Here is a 5,967-nt window from a genome sequence, read left to right as displayed (position 1 = left end):
GAAGCAAATGGCTTTAATTTTGGGAGAAGCACCCAAGGAGTAGCTGAAGTTGAAAGGAATGGACAGGAGGATGCTGTTGAAGTCTCAAATGAAAGTCCAAGTGATGTTGAAAGTGAACCCATTCAGAGTCAACAACCTGCTCAGACTGAAGAGATACATCAATTTGAAAATAGGTTTCAATCTTTGTTTGACTCGATGCAATTTGGATTTAATGAAGAATCAACATCTAATCAAACTCAAGAATCTGATGAAAGTCAAGAGAGAATCGGAGATGAATCTGCTGAGTTAAACATGTCAAATCTAGAAACAGAAGTGTCTGCACAACAAGTTGTGAAGACCACCTCTGTTGAAAGAAATCACCCTGTAGAGAACATCATAGGAGATATAAATGAAAGAGTTACCAGAACCTCATCTGAAAAGGCAAATATCTGCTTGTATGCCTGCTTCTTATCCCAAGTTGAACCAAAGAACATCAACCAAGCATTAAAAGACAACTGTTGGGTAGAAGCTATGCAGGAAGAATTAGCCCAATTCAGAGACCTGCATGTATGGGACTTGTTGGACAAGCCAAGAGGCAAGTATTTCGAGAACCCAGAGTGGGTTGCCCCAATATAAATTCACACGTATAAGGCATGATCGGTAAGAAAACAATTAGACCCGAAATATTACCACCTAGCTTTTCGATAACTATTGAGATACGAACAATAGAGTCAATTAGCACATGCAGATCACGAGTCTTTAGAATGAAAGGAAAACTATAACTGGAGTATTAGCAGTTTCTCTAGCAGTCAGTGCAAACACTCGTCCTCCGTTTGTAGGTGGTGCATTAGCTCCTCTAGCAGTGTCTTCTAATTGGCTCCTGGCCTCTGGGCGATCTTTGATCATATGCCCCATATCCGCACACCTAAGGCAAGCTCTAGTAAGTCGCCGACAAACACCTGGGTGATGTTTGTTATAATGAGTGCATAAAGGAATCGGTACAGTGTTCTGGTTTTCTCTCTGGTTTATGGGTTGAGCTTGGATCGGTTGCTGGTTCCGGGTCCTACCTTTCCATGGTTTAGTCTGTTTATCCCATGATCCTTGAGATGACTCTCTAGTACGGTTCCAATCCCTATTTCTCTTTTGGCTATCATCTGAACTTCCCATAAATGCTTTCCTTTCCATATCCACTATCTTTGCAGCTTTAGCAGCTTCTGCAACAGTAGCAAAAGTCAAATGAATTATTGACCTACAAATCCGGTCACATAAAGCCCGTAGGTATTTTTCTACTTGTTCCTCAAGTGTTCCAGCAGCCGCCCCAAGGAATCCAATCAACATGTAGAATCTGTCAGTGAATTCAGAAAGTGATTCATCATCTCGTTGATGAAGACCATGATACTCACGAGTGTAGTGGCTCTTATCCATGGTAGTGAAATACTTCTCAAAGAATACTGAACGAAAGTCTGCCCAAGATAAATTTTCAAGAAAATGATCTCCTCCTCTTTCTGTTAACACACCTTCGCACCAAGTCTGTGCATCCTCTTCCAGCTTATACGATGCCAATCTTGCCTTGTATTGATCTCCAACTCCTAACACCCGAAACATCTTCTTAATGTGCGCAATCCAATCTCTTGCAATAGCTGGTGTGGCGGCCTTAGTGAAAGGTTTTGGTTTCTGCTTCTGCAATTTCTCTAGCCAAGTATGAATACCTATAGGCGGATTAGCTCCGGAACCTTCTCCTGAATTCGCACAGCGTTAATGATAGTCCGTAGCATAGCAGTAGAAGCTTGAGTGACAGCAGCTTCAAGAGCTTGATCAGGCGGGTTTGCTCCACCAGAATTATTAGGGTCACGATGTGGAGGCATCTGTAACAAAATATTATAACCCTTTTAGATCAGAACGGAAATTCTATGAAACGAATTGGATAAAGAAGTAAAAATAAAACCAAGAGATGAAATCCTAGCCCAAAGTCTACCCAGTCCCCACATTTCTTGTATAATATATATATATAGTTTTTGTTTTTTTGTAACAAGATAGAGCCTAAGCTCTGATACCATAACTGTAACACCCCGGCACGGTTAGGGATGACGGGTCACTCGATACGGTAATAATTGACGTTAAAAACGCTTTCATTAATTTCTTAAACCAAATTTAAAACGGACCAACGATCTAAAAACATTCCAATTAAAAGTACTCAACAAAACGACAATAAAATAAAGTTATTTCACTCAAAAGATCTTTTCTTCAGTTCCCTCGTTTTCCAACATCTAGCCTTTTTACTTTCTCTCTCTTATCACACATTTCCCCCGTTCCCTTGAGTACCTGAAACAAATAAAAGAAAACACAAAACAAAGAAACAAGGCTGAGCCAAAAATTGCCTAGTAACGGAGTAAACAATAGCAATAACAATAAACGATGAAGAAAAATACGATACAATAACAATAACGGAGTAAAAATAGAACTTAAGCTTGATTGTACGTAACGAGAACCTACAATATTACTATAATTTAGATTATGTTTTAGTATTCACACACTATTTATTTATTTGGTGATGCTCGTTAGTTCAATTAAAGACTTGGTATTCATGTGTAAATATTTTATGATAATTATTATTCTTTCATAAGTTTTAAAATTTTTGTGATAGTTATGAGGTTAGTTATTAAAACCCTATTTATATGCTCTTGCATGGTATAAAAGGTCAACTGGTGCACATCACAAGCATTCATATTATTTTAACCTTATGTTATCGGATTATCAATTTTCATGAATATATAACTCATTCACTTTTTGATATAAGATCACCAACTTGTTCAACCCTTTTAAAACGTTTTAAATATTAAATTGGGAATATGATTTAGAAAATAAAGTATAGTAAAGAGAGTAGGTTTAATATGTGACACTTAGTATGAAAACGATCTATGAACAAGATGTGGAAAGTGTGTTAATATTTGTTTTCAAAAGTGCATTCTTTTTTATATAAACCCAAGGTTTTTACTTTTAAATCAACTTTCAAATTAAAATATCACTAACCACGGTAAAAGAAACAATTAGCGGGAATTGGTCTTGTATTAGACAGTTACCTTCAACGGTGGAGGATTCACGGCGGCGGTACTTCATGAGTTCCCGGTGGCGGCGGCTTAATACAGAAGCATAGAGAGTGATGGCGAGCGGTAGTGTATGACAACGAGCGGCGTCGGCGAGGAGGGGCGTTAACAGGCTGGTGGTGGTGCAGTTTTCCGACAATTCACAGGGTGGCGATGGCGGTGGTGGTGTTGGCGGTAGAGAAAAGTATAGATTTAGGGGGGTTTTGTATTTGTGATTATGAAACCATTAGTATGCTTATAAGCAAATGCTAATCACCTTGATTATTGGTCTAACTTATTTCATTTTTTATTAGATTTTCAAATTTAGGCGTAGTAAGTTTTGCCGAAAAATCGGAGTTTAAAATGAACATAAGATTTCTTAATCAAACTAAACCTATACACTTTAAACCTTGAAGTAACAATTTACCTAGGATCTATCCATACGCCTCTCATAAATCAGTAAGTGGCCTCATCGCACAATAAAAATAAAGACGCTGTGGACTAATTGCTCCGCCACAGATAGAGCACGTCAAAGGTGCCTCGATCGACACTTGTGTCCCCTTAGGTGGATAAATACTCCGGTATTGAGGTCAAATAAAATACACTAACAATGGCCAATATTAATATAATATGTCTCAATAACAATAAGTCAATGTATAATGGTATATTTGGAACATGCAATAATGATCGCAATAAAATATATTCTATTGGATGCATTTTTGTTATCAATTTAACAATAGCAATATAAAAATTTGCAATATCTAAAGTAACGATTTAATAAGGATGGCATTGATATGATACTATGAAACGGATCAGAAACTATGATACGACTAACAACTCAAGAAACGATATAATACAAAAACATGGACATAATATAACGCTACCAGTGTAAGGCTACGAAACCCATACACTGGGAGATCGATGAAAACAATATTTAAACTACAATTTAAATACCACAAAATCTGTACTTTAAAAGCGAAATAGCGGTAACTGCAACGGGACTTAAGCTTGATTATACGTCACGAGAACCTACAATATTTCTATAATTTAGATTATGTTTTTTATTCACACACTATTTATTTATTTGGTGACGCTCATTAGTTCAATTAAAGACTTGGTATTCATGTATAAATATTTTATAATAATAATTATTCTGTCATAAGTTTTAACATTTTTGTGATTCTATAAAAGGTCAACGGGTGCTCATCACAAGCATTCATGTTATTTTAACCTTATGCTAATAGATTATCAAATTTTTATGAATATATAAGTCATTCACTTTTAGATTTAAAATCACCAACTTGTTCAACCCTTTTAAAACGTTTTAAATATGAAATTGGGACCGTGATTTAGTAAATAAAGTATAGTAAAGAAAGTAGGTTTAACATGTGACATTTAGTATGAAAATATCTTTCAACCAGAGGTGGAAATTGTGTTAATATTTGTTTTCAAAAGTTCATTCTTTTCAATATAAACCCAAGGTTTTATTTTATTTTATTTTTAAATCAACTTTCAAATAAAAATATCACCAACCACATGATAGGAAACAATTAGCGAGAATCAGTCCTGAATTAGAGAGTTACCTTCAACGGTGGAGGATACACGGCGGCGGTACTTCATGAGTTTCCGATGGCGGCGGCTTAATACGGAAGCGTAGAGAGCGACGGCGAGCTGTAGTTTGTGACTACCAGCGGCGTCGGGGAGGCGTAGCCATAACAGGGCGGTGGTGGTACAGTTTTCTGGAAATTCACAGGGTGGCGATGGCGGTGGTGGTGTGGGAGGTAGAGAAAAGTACTTATTTAGCCGGGTTTCGTATTTGTGATTATGAAACCATTAATATGCTTATAAGCGAATGCTAATCACCTTGATTATTGGTCTACCTGATTTCATTTTTTATTACGTTTACAAATTTAGGCTTAGTAAGTTTCGCCGGAAAATTGGAGTTTAAAACGAACATAAGATTCCTTCAATATATGTCAAAAAGGATCCCTCCACTTTTTTTCTTAATCAAACTAAACCTTTACACTTTTGTAACATCCAAAGTTTCATGTGGTATTTAAAAAAATCGAGTTTAAATGAATTATAGAGGATAAATGTAAATATCTAAAGTATGAGGGGATTAAGTGCCTTTAGATGAAAAGTTAAATATGAAACCTTACCCCCCCCCCTTCCTATAAATATAGCCACCATCTCATTTTATAATCCTCATCACCTACAACCTCCTTCTTCATCAAATTCCCTTTTTGAGAGAGCAATCCACAAAGACCCGTGGATTCCCAGAGATCTAACCATCGGGTCGGTATCAAATTTTAACTGCGTTTTCATAAAAAATAAGTGAACATTTCCACCAGTCGGATCTTCGATCAGAGGTCGTGAAGCCTGGTTTTTATCAGCAAACCTGTAACAGTGAAATTGAAGATTTCCGGCGACTGTTTGGGTGTTCTGGCAATAGTGGCGGCAGATTTCCGCGGCGGCAGTAGGTGGCGCTGGTAGAGCTCGGCAACCCGGTCACGTGGCCGCTTGAATCACTCAATTCCGAGCTTGTTTGATATGGTTTTGGGATATTCGAGTGATTTCGAACATAAATCTCAAAGGTACGTTTTAGTAAAAAGCCTTACTTTTCATGTACATATTTGCATGAAACTTGGTAGGATGATAGATCGGTCCATGATTAGTGACAAAGTAATGAACTTGTTAGTAAATGGGTTAGTTAGTTCGTTTCGGGTAAAACGAGTAGCGTTCGGTTCGTTAAAAGGATGGGTAAACGAAGTCGGTTTTGTACAAAATTTGAAGAGAAAGTAAATCGCGTTGAAGCAAGTAAGAAAGACATAAACTTGGTGTTTAACATGTTGTTTGGAATGAATCGGGGCGAATAGGTGGCGTTTAGACCTTGTAAAACACGGGT

This window comes from Bidens hawaiensis, unplaced genomic scaffold (genome assembly GCF_021521415.1).
Source record: "Bidens hawaiensis isolate Kalapana, Puna unplaced genomic scaffold, B.hawaiensis_p1.1 tig00047618_1, whole genome shotgun sequence".
In the NCBI taxonomy this organism is placed as follows: Eukaryota; Viridiplantae; Streptophyta; class Magnoliopsida; order Asterales; family Asteraceae; genus Bidens; species Bidens hawaiensis.
The sequence above is the reverse complement of the archived record's forward strand: the minus strand, read 5'-3'. Positions refer to the sequence as shown.